Genomic DNA, 11,920 nt, shown 5'->3' with positions numbered 1-11,920 from the left:
GGGTATTCAAAGGGGACACACAAATATAAACAGCGATACAAATATATTTATATATTTAGTGAAATACATGTGTCAACACTGCAACTGTAAATGTGGTCTCTTATAAACCTGTAAAGTTTGGGAAATGTGTGTAACATCATTACAAAGAAATTAACTAATAAACAAACAAATAAATACATAAATAATAATATTAAATCATAATTACATTGCATTTAATTATTTTTATTCATTTGTTTGTCCTCTTCCTCAAAGTCTCTTTAAGCACTACATCAATATTACGTTTTATTATTATTATTATTATTATTATTATTATTATTATTATTATTATTATTATTATTATTATTAGTTGAATTCAAACAATTAAAAATGAAAAATATATTGTTTTTGTGTGATGCTTGTATGTTGAAAGGTCTAACAGGAAGTACAGTGCATTCTGGTTTTCTTGACATCACTCCAGTCAAACCAAACCCATGACAGAATCAGGCAGGCGGGCTAACAAGTTGACTGTATATCTGTGGTCAACAGCTGGTATAAAGAATATATTGTACTCTGAAGTTAACGTTAACTGTCTAAACTTTAATTTTGTCGCCGTTTGGCTGAAGACGAAGCTTTTCTACCACCAACTGAAAGCAGTAAATATCTAACGTTAGTAATAAACAGTAACTAGCTTACAGTTAGCAGAGAGACGAACCTCCTGGATATTTACAACCGCTTTATCTTCCGAGAGACACTCGAAAGACCTACCGGGACACCACAACGAAGCAAAGGTAAGACAAAAATACAATTTAAACGCAACACTGCCTTTCCACCACCTGTTAATGTTGATTAAAGGCAGTTAGCCTAATTGCTAATTTGCCAGTTGGCAGAAAACCCTAGGAAGTGCGCTGGATGTTGATGCAAATTCTACGTAGTGGCCAAACGGCGGTATTACATTGCAAGTGACGTCACTGGGCAAGGAGGAAAGAGACGTCTGTAAATCAATAATATAACATTTTATGGGCTTATTAAACTACCCAACACGAACACGTTTATAGCCCTTATTTGAATCATTCGGGTCTAAAATGCTCTAAAAGTTGAATCCAGAGTTATTTTCTCTAAATTTATTTGACACTTAGGAGATAGGAGGCTGGGTTTAAGGGAAAGCTCAACTGCGCATGCTCAGTGGGCCCACATACGGGTACTTTTGCTCTTCATGCGCCACGTAACTCATCGAAATGAATGGGGTCCTCTTTATACATCCATGGTTGACAGCGGTGACTCTGCAGTCGGGCATTGCGTACTATTATGTAATAAACCAGGTTGTTAAATGTTAGGTGAAGCAGCTGCTCCGTCTCCATACGTTTCACATGCATCTCAGTGTGAACATATTTAGCAATAATCTTCATTTAGTTACAAGTGTGTGACATTAGCTTCCCGTGTAATCAGGACGCGATGTGCTATGCAGCAGAAAATTGCTTAATAATTTCCTGCAGCCTCACTCTATCTAGGAAATGTGTGGTAGAAATAGTGCATCTTTTTGACTGTGGTGTGTGATATTACCTCAGTGATGCAAATGTTGCTGCTTTTCTTGTCCCAACTCCCCAGCTGTTTCCCCCACCTGCACCAACCTCAAACATCCACAGATTCAAAGGTGTTAATGCCATATGTAGAGTAGCTTCAGTGTAGTAATGGCAATGGAAATCTTAAAGGTCCCATGTCATGCTTTTCTGGTTATTACCCGTCCCCTTGTGTGTTATGTAGCTTTTTCTGCATGTAAACGGTCTGCAGTCACAAACCCTCAAAGTACACCCTGGCCTGTAGCGAGTAAAACTCTAACACAGAAAATACCTGTCTATACTGCCCCAGAACGCCTCGTTGGAGATTTCTCTTTTTCCATTGTTTGCTTCTTGGGTATAGTGACGTATTTGGGTATAGTGACGTAACGTAACGGCTCCGCAGATTGGTCCAATCCGCGGAGCCGTTACGTTACGTCCGCGGAGCCGTTACGTTTGGACCAATCCGTGGACTTCCTCACACACACACACTCGGCGGGACATTGCGAGGCTCGCTGCTGCGAGGAGCGGACAGTGTGAGCTGGCTCACTGGTGTAGGGTCCGCGAGACACCGCGGAACTCAGCCTGAGCACACACACAAACTCCCAGCCAGGCTGCGGGTGTGTGTGTGTTTCGGGCTGGGTTTCGCTGTGTCTCGCAGACGGCCACTGGGCTCACAGGGAGGGGGGCAGGAGCTCCAACAAGCCGTTTAGGACAGAGAGTGAATACACATACTATACAGAGATGCCATATGAGAAACCAATGTGGGTTTGGAAAATTGAACAATATAAATCTATTCTAGTAGACCTCAACACTGGAATTATGATCAGTAGAAATGGCCATGACATGATGGGACCTTTCAGTCCCAGGCTCCTTCAGCAATGCAACATAAATATATATAAGATATAAGAAGAAAACTGAAATAAAATAGTGCAATAGAATGTTGCAAAGACCAATGTACAGGTAAATGTCTAAGAAGTAAACTATATACATATAAAATAATAAGATGAGCTAAAAGCGGAATCTAAGATTAAATAGTACAGGAATAAAATACTCCTTATTGTAGTTACAAATACATATGTGGAATTCAACCAGCTGGATGCTGAAGGTTATGAAGGCTTGATATATATCATATATGATGTTGTTGCAGTGTTGTATGTCCGCTGCCTCCTCTGCCCTGGTATCTGTTTACACTTTCACCTGCCAGAAGAAACAGGACACTGGCTGGCAGTAAGAACTGTTCCTTATTCAGGCAATCAATGCATCCGGCGTCTCGTCCTGGTTTGTTTTCAGATATCTGATATCAGCGTCTAAAGTTGTTTACTATAACTTTTACGGAGCCAACTTCTCTGGTCTTTAGACGCTTACTTGTGACAATAGAAAGATGAAGCAAACTGACCTGAGGTTTTATGAGTGAGTCTATTCTGGAATTTAGGTCCTGCCACTCACTTCTTTATTTCCATGTTTTCCATCCTCGTTTTGCTGAAATAAAGGCTCTCAATCCAGGGTCACTGGAGCTCATTTGTCAGCCAAATGAAGTTTCCATTCTGCCCTTCACCAACCACAGCTTGTGGAAGACGCACGTGGCTTTCATTTGAATGCAGAAGTATTTCACTTTTGCCTTTTTATCTGTACCTTGCCGTGGTGACGCGATACATTTCCCTACTGTTGGACGAAAAAAGGCTTTTTGATTCTGAGACTGCTCTGGGAATATATTAGTATTGACAATTGTTTGGAAGTCTTCTAAATATCTTTAATGATTCACAACAACACACATAAACTAAAAAGTTATTGAGCAATAGCTTCTCAATTTATCAGTTAACATTTTTGCATAAAAAAGACTATTTATTGGTATCTGGTTGAAAGTCTTTTTTGGGAACTAATGCCATGGAAAATGTGCTTTAGTGGAACATTTACCATGAGATACAGCTTTTTATATTAATGTACTGCAGTCAAATAAATATGAGCACACATTATCTGATTTTCTAAGTATCTAAGTATGGCATCATTAATCATAATGATGCCAAGTGCTGGGACAGAGCACTGACTTGTTGCCAGGAGAGAGGCCGTTTCTTTGGACACTAGACATGTAACAATGCCTTGTCGCAAAGTGTTTTGAGCGTTTTGATTAATCTTTCCTGCAATACATTAAGTAAACAAGGTAGTGTATGGGTGGAGTCTTGTGTCAACAGGAGGTTTTATTTGCGTTGTATTGTTTTCTAGAAGGGAATAGACAAAAGAAAGTTAGCCTTTTGATGTAAAATCATAAGAAACATCAATTCAATTCAAATAGCTTTATTAGCATGACCATAGTGACGTATGTATTGTGAAAGCTTTGTACAATTGTGACATCTAAACATCAATATACATATGAGATCTCAAACATACACATTTTTTTTTGTTTGTTCTTCTTGTGTGTCAGTCATCCACAACAATCAGAAGTGCTGTGCTCCACATGTACCAGTCATTGTTAACCAATCAGAAGTGGCCCATGATAGAAGGTGATAGACAGATTGATCCAATCACCTGCCAAGTATTTTTGAAATACTTTTCCAAATGGCTTCCAATGGAGCTTTAGATGGTTTGGTGAAATAAACCATCTGAGTCAGGTTAGTAATGCTCCATCACATGTTGCTATTACAGGGTGAATCTTAAACTGAAGCTTGACTTTAAAGCTACGAGTGAAAGAACTGAACTTACAGTAAGTTCAGTTCTTTCACTCGTAGCTCGGGCTGCAGGGGTGCTAGAGACGGGAGCACGTTGATGCAACCTTCCTAGCCGGAGATATGGCCACACACACACACACACACACACACACACACACACACACACACACACACACACACACACACACACACACACACACACACACACACACACACACACACACACACTGATGAGAGACGACCTTGAACACAAATAAAGTCTCTTAGGGATTAAACATCTTTAACAAGAACAACAACATGTTATCTTTACACGGAAAACAATCTGCTTTTTGAACATGAACTAGAAAAAGTCATTAAAACAAAACACATAACAATTGAAAAAGTTAAGGTGACTTTTTAATTATTGCCCTTGACTGAACAAATATTCAGATGTGAGTTAGACACCACAGCAGCCTTGTCTCTCTGGGCCTCCAGACTGTCTCACTCTTAGAAGCCATAACAAACGCTGTGTTGCTCATAAAGTGAATTTAAAGCCAAGGCCAGAGCCTAATCTCCCAGCTGGGACACTCGGGCCACTAGCTGTGGGACGGCTGATTAGATGCATTTGCTCTGACGAATGCCAGATGTCCTCCAAGTGAGATAGTTGGCTCTCCTTTCTTGGATTCATCCAACAGCATCACACACATCCCGGTACATTCTGTCCCTTTTGTCTTGAGTTCAACAGTCTTTATCACCATCCGAAGCTTACCTAACAGCTCTTTTTATTACAATGCAAGCGTCTAATTGTTTCAGCCTTCATTATTTCAAGAGGTTTAACTACCCTAGGGCATCAAACAAGACCGTACACACACACCTTCAATAGGTCTGCCTGGTGAAGTAAGGGTTTAATGGAGAGAGTGGTTGCTAGTGGCAGCTTTACAACAAGTCCACTGCTGAGGAGGATTTGTTGCTTGTTCAAGGGCCTCGAAACTCAACTAGAAGTGGCTTTAGATGCAATACTGGCTTCAAAACATCTGTAATGTAGAATAAAAGTATCATCTCTTTAGTTTTCTATGTCTCACTGATTCAAACTGCTCACAAATGAAATCATGTCTCATGTGAATCTTTCTTTATCAAGTGATTCATGGACGAAACCTTAATCTACTGAATTCCTTACACCAGTGTTTCCGCCAGACCAGGGCTGAGAGGGCGTCCACCCCGAGAGGTCGTGTCACGTGACTTGAATTTTGAATTGAACCGCCCCTTTATAGATTCGATCTCTTCACGTATTAGTGATGTGAATTCCGGCCGGATCATTTGGCTCGGCTCAGTAAACGGCTCTTCATTTTACCACAGTGTACATTACATGTTATTTGTTAGACGCTTTTATCCAAAGCCACTTACATACATTCAGTACTGTGGACAATCCCCACAGGAGCAATTTGGGGTGAAGTGTCTCAGGTAGAGATGTCCCGATCCGATCACGTTATCGGGGATCGGAGCCGATCACGTGATTTTCAAAAGATCGGAATCGGGAGAAAAAAATCTGGGATCGGGATTTTTTTTTTTTTTTTTTTTTTTATATAAATACTTTTTTTTATTTTGTATTCAATGTTAAAAAACAAAAATGACCATGTTCAAGTCTTAAAGTCATCCTGAGGCCTTAGTTTTGGTTTCAAATTACACAACATCATGTATGTGTTGCTTCTTTGGGGCTTGTTTTCATAGACCTGGTTGATTATTTCTCTCAAATCTGGCAACAGAGTGGGCGCAGTGTCTAATAGTAGCAGTAAGCTAACGAGTACTGAAAGCTTTATTTTGTTTTGATCCAATGCTGCACAACTGAACTGATCCAATGCTGCTGTGAAAGAAAGAAGCTATATCCATGTTGGATAGAATATCCAATTTAAATAAAATAATAACTTTAAGGGACAACTTGAATGGTTTTTTTCTTTTTTTTCTCTTAATGCATTGCATAAAGATCGGATCGGGAAAAATCGGTATCGGCAAATTGTCAAAACCAAAAATCGGAATCGGATCGGGAGCAAAAAAAGGTGATCGGGACATCCCTAGTCTCAGGGACACAACTAAATGCTGACTGCAGTGGGACTCAAACTTGTTACCCCCTGATTCGAAGTCCAGCACACTACCCACTGAGCCACAGAGCCTCAGTTTCGCCACTGCGAGGCTCCGGCGCTCGCAGTTCACGCGCGTGCTCCACTAGCACGGCCCCGCCAAGGCTCGCCGGCAGTACACTTTCCGTCACAGGAACACGCTTTGCTGGCGGCGAAAAGAATGCCACCAAACTAAGGGTGTCAAATGAAGGCAAGGCGCCCCCCTGGCGGAAACGCTGACTTCCACCATTTCCCCAAGCTGTAGTTTTTTACAGTTGTGTGGTAGCATGTGTCCTTCAAACTGGAAAACATGAAGATGACTTTAAGATGGCCTACTTACTTTTCTGTGTATGCATGCATGATAATTCAGGCAGTCTGCAGGTAACCACAAAGTCATGTTAGGAACAGAGTTACATAACGCAGGAATTTCACAGGCAGACTTAATTTTCTTCTCATACTTTCCAGCTAAATGATGAGTCATGACATCAACATCTGTCCATGCCAGATCGCGAACAGATGTGCTTTATAGAAGTCTACTTATTTTATTTGTAATTACAGTTCAACTATGGTTGCAAAAATGTGGCGGTAAATCAGGCCAGTGTGTGTTTCAAACCTTCCCAAAAGAATGCACTCACAGGCACATTTTCACAACAAACAACAAATTGACCGTCTTCTATTTCTTCTTGTGCTTTTGGGGAGCAAGCGGGGTAGAGGTGATATTTGCATTTGGTGGTACAGGGCGGTACAAAACAGTGAAGGCCTGCTTTTTCCTCTGTGATTAATGAACAATCTGTTAAGTTTAAAGAGAGGTTTCACCATCTTCATTCACTTTTTTAAAATTGAAAGATCTGAACACCAACATAATCTGATCCTTTGCTCCTTGGTTTGTGAGACTTGAGTCACCTTTAAAGATATGAATTGTTGGAATCTTGCTAACCAGTTGCTGGAGACATTTCCAGTCTCAACAAAACACCGCAAGCTCCTGAGTTGACTCATGAAATGTCTTTGGTATAGCGCGGGTGGAGCCTTCGAACACACCTCGCATTGAATCACAGCTGAATCACATAATATCTCAAAGAAGAGACAGAAAAAACACCCGGAATTAACATTTGCAAGTGACTGCAGAGTGCTAATGTTTTTACTTGAGGCAAAGTGTTGGAACAACTACAATCCACTTCTAAAAGGATCAGAGAAATATGTAATTTGAGACAATGGAAACAAAGGCCTTGGGAATATTTCTTTTCTCTCGCTGTAGTTCTCTACTAATATCCCTTGGGCAAGGTTTTTTGTTCTTGTTGTGGTGGCGTTAAATATGTTCCTGCCGTAACAAAGGCAATATACACGTATTAAGTCAAAGAAAACATGTACAAAAAACAGATGGTGGTATAATACTTATACTTATATATAGAGATGTCCCGATCCGATCACGTGATCGGGGATCGGAGCCGATCACGTGATTTTCAAAAGATCGGAATCGGGAGAAAAAAATCGGGGATCGGGATTTTTTTTTTTTTTTTTTAAATACTTTTTTAAAATGTTGTATTCAATGTTACAAAACAAAAATGACCATGTTCAAGTCGTAAAGTCATCCTGAGGCCTTAGTTTTGGTTTCAAATTACAGAACATCATGTATGTGTTGCTTCTTTGGGGCTTGTTTTCATAGACCTGCTTATTTCTCTCAAATCTGGCAGCAGAGTGGGCGCAGTGTCTAATTGTAGCAGTAAGCTAACGAGTACTGATAAGCTTTATTCTGTTTTGATCCAATGCTGCACAACTGAACTGATCCAATACTGCTGTGAAAGAAAGAAGCTATATCCATGTTGGATAGAATATCCAATTTAAATAAAAAAATAACCTTAAGGGACAACTTGAATGTTTTTTTCTTTTTTTTCTCTTAATGCATTGCATAAAGATCGAATTGGGAAAAATCGGTATCGGCAAATTGTCAAAAATCAAATAATCGGAATCGGATCGGGAGCAAAAAAAGGTGATCGGGACATCCCTACTTATATATCCTTTGGAAACAAGCGAGGGCCCCTGTTCTGCTCTCGCCTCGTGACAGAGTCGTTGCGTCTTCGGCCAATCAGCAGCTGCGTATGCCAGCTTTGTTCTACTTTGACCGTGAGAAACAACTTTAATGCCACACAGACACGATAGACAACATTTGGCCGCTGCTGTAGTGAATGTAATCTCATTTGCTTAAAGGATGATGGCAGTCAGCATGGTGAATATTGGACAATAACGATGTTTGGCAGATCCCTACTTCGCCCTCTGTTCAGCAGTCCTTGTTGTTTAGCTAGAGAGATACAAGTGTTGTACATGCGCTGCTTTCTCTTGACCCAATTTACTCACTCAGATTCCTGTGCACAGCTGCATCTCTTTGAGGAATGCATGGCTTTTCATGAGCTTGTGGTGATGCTTTGTTTTGCTGAGCTCAGTGTACAGTGTCAGCAACAATACAGTTACATTTTGACCTGAAAGTTTGCTGACTTGTGGTCAACAAAACTGAACAGCTTTTCTGTTGGCTGTAAGACACGACCCAAGAGGAAAGGGAGCGTGACGGTGACACAATCTTGAGATGCATTATTCACGAAGACATTGCATTTGGTGTCACATCTCTGAACTCATCTCTGATCCTTCTGAGTCACGTTTTAGCGGACCGATGATTTGTGCTGATGAATGACTAGATGGCATTTAGTGTCTCTCCTATCTCAAATCCCCAGTGTCACAATGCCAGGGTTAGCGAGACCTTAAAGAAAGAAGTTAATTCAATCTTTATCCTGCCTCCTTACTGATTGTCCTTGAAAGACTTTTTCCTCAAGCTCTTGGACTTTTTCCTCAATCTCTTGGCTAAAAAAAGATTATTTTGAGATGAGGTGTTGTCATAAGATTTACTTTAACATCCTGCTGCTCTCATCAATATTTTAGCATTGTCTCAAAACTCATTTTCTCTCTGTTTAGATAAGTTATCTCTGTGGACCCATCTCTACACCTTGTATTCAGAATCAGACACATACGAGGGATTTGACTTGATGTCATACATAAAATATAAAACAAAGAATCTTTAAGGACGCTGTAATAAAATATAGTTAAATAGCAGTGAGTTATAGAATATAATCTATGATATAAGAATATGTGCAGTAAGCAGTATTGAACATTGTGTGCATTAATGTAATGCATATAGAGTCTACGTTGTGTCAGAGGTAAAGAGTCAGTGGGGGGCGGGCCTTGTTTAAGAGGCCGGTAGCGGAGGGGAAGAAACTGTTCAGGTGGCGAGAGGTTTGTGTCCTGATGGAGCGCAGCCTCCTGCCAGAGGGGAGGGGCTGAACAGTTTGTGGCAGGTGTCGGCCACTATCTTCCCTGCCCGCCTCAGGGTCCTGGAGGCGTGCAGGTCGGGAGGCTGCGTTCTTCCTAAAGTCCACAACCATCTCCACTGTCTTGAGAGCTCCAGGTGGTTGTCCCTGCACCAGGTCACCAGATGGTCCATCTCCCACCTGTAGGCAGACTCGTCCCCACCAGAGATGAGTCCGATGAGGGTGGTGTCGTCTGAACGAGTGTGCTGGAGGAGGAAGTGAAGGGCCATGTTGACAGCGTCGTCCACAGACCTGTTGGCTCTGTAGGCGAACTGCAGGGGGTCCAGGAGGGGGTCCAGGAGGGGGTCCAGGAGGGGGTCCAGGAGGGGGTCTGTGATGGATTTGATGTGGGACAGGACAAGGTGCTCAAAGGACCACATAACCACGGAGGTCAGGGCGTCTGTAGTCATTTAATCCTGTGATCCTTGTTTTCTTGGGAACCGGGATGATGGTGGAGGTTTTGAAGCATGCTGGGACGTGGCATGTCTCCAGTGAGGTGTTGAAGATGTCAGTAAACAGAGGAGAAAGCTGATCAGCACAGAGCTTCAGGGTGGAGGGGGAGACATTGTCAGGGCCAGCCGCTTTTCTGCTATTGAGTTTTCAAAGAAGTCTGTTTACATCCCTTTCATTGATCGAGAGAGAATTTGATGTGTCGCGGGAGGTCAGTGATGTGGGAGAGAGGGACACTGAACGGGAGGGTGACGTGGAGGTGTGAGACTGAAGCTGTTGGGAGGTATCATGGGGGATGGTGTCAGGACTGAACTCTGTCTTCAAATCTACAGTAGAACTGCTTCAGATCGTTTGCAAGGCGTCAGTCGTTCATTCAGGCTGTGCAGGCTTTTATTCTCTGATCATTGCTGTTATTTGAGGGAAAAAACACCTCTTTCTAAAACAAAGATGTCCTTTTTTAAATTTCTTTGGTGCTGTTTACATGAGAACGGTTGTATCCGCTACCTTTCTCTTTCGTGTAGCCCGTTCGTTCACACGAGGCCGTCGCGGAAACGGATACCCGCTAACGATAACGGGTCCCAAGGATAGATCTGCAAACGGAACGTTCTGGGTGCCAAACGGCTCCGTGTGTACGCCCTATACGATCATTTCCTGATAACGATGAAGCCATAGCCCCGCCTCTGCTGCTCACTGCTGTAGCATGGTCAGTAGCTACTGCTAGTGCTACTGCTAGTGCTACAGATGTTAGTGCAAAATCTACATCACAACCATCAGCAACAAGTGGACATGGAGAATTACATGAACTACATGTTGCTAAATCCACCGCGGGGCATAAAAAGAAGGGCAACCATGGCAACCACGCTCGGGGTCTTCTTCGCTGCTTTTGATGTATTTTGTGGCTAAAGTACAGCGCCACTTACAGGCCCGGCATATGCACTACAGCGTCTCCAGCGCTTTCGAGCGGTCTCGTGTGGACGGAAGACTTTTTTAGACTTTTTTTAGACTGTGCTCTGTCCTTCATCTCACAGAACTTGCTGTAAGTCTGTGTCACACTTTCTGAAAACACTGTCTCCACATTACATGCCTCGGTCACCGTCTTCAGTCTCATTAATCCCACTGAAGATGACTTTTCATTGCAGTGCTGTAATCCCCTCCTCACATGGTCATCCAGAAAGGTCAGACAAGGTCCTAGTCTCTCTTTCAGACCTCATTCGCTGGCAACATTTTGTAAGATTTAGTAAAGAGCCAAGGGGGATATTTAAGGTGGAAGTAGACGCTATGCAGAGGAGAGATTTTGTCCAAAGCTTTTACCAGAACAGCTGTTGCCCAAAAGATAAAAAAGGTAGATGTATTGAGGAGGTTAAATGCGGGAAAGACTGGAACCATGATACTGGTGCTTCATTATGTGGCCATTTCGAATAGGTGTACATGCAGGTAGTTCTGATAAAAGAAATCTAGTGTTTTTGAGAAACCACCAACATAATACTTTTTCGCTTTATCAATAAAATATGTATGTCCATCATACATGGATGTAACCACCGAATATTGACATCAGGGGTAGACAGGTAAACGTACACAGCAAACAACATAAAGAAAAAAGTATAAAGAAAGACATATAACGAAAATACTTTAAGTACAAATATTGATCAAATACTAATTTGGTTTTGATTGCCTTCTTATTTTTGATAGCGGTGCCATATTGTTATTATTCTAATGTGCAAAATGTCGTTTCTTGTGAATGTGAAATGTTCCCAGTTTTACAAAAAAAACAATATTTGTATCAAATCCATCACCATTAAAGTTTATAAAAATGTACTCGTCCTGAA

General features: G+C 41.6%; 1 protein-coding gene across 1 annotated transcript in view; it reads left to right on the top strand.

Moving 5' to 3' along the window:
• Positions 1-462: 462 nt before the first annotated feature.
• The window catches only part of LOC307021901 (uncharacterized protein), a 38,889-nt gene continuing 27,431 nt past the window's right edge, over positions 463-11,920 (top strand). Inside the window, exon 1 of the mRNA XM_079654427.1 lies at positions 463-767. The gene's annotated coding sequence lies outside the window, so the exon portion shown is untranslated. The remainder of the gene's footprint in view (positions 768-11,920) is intronic.

This window comes from Notothenia rossii (assembly GCF_949606895.1).
Source record: "Notothenia rossii genome assembly, chromosome: 10".
In the NCBI taxonomy this organism is placed as follows: domain Eukaryota; kingdom Metazoa; phylum Chordata; class Actinopteri; order Perciformes; family Nototheniidae; genus Notothenia; species Notothenia rossii.
This window is presented reverse-complemented; position numbering and strand designations above follow the sequence as displayed.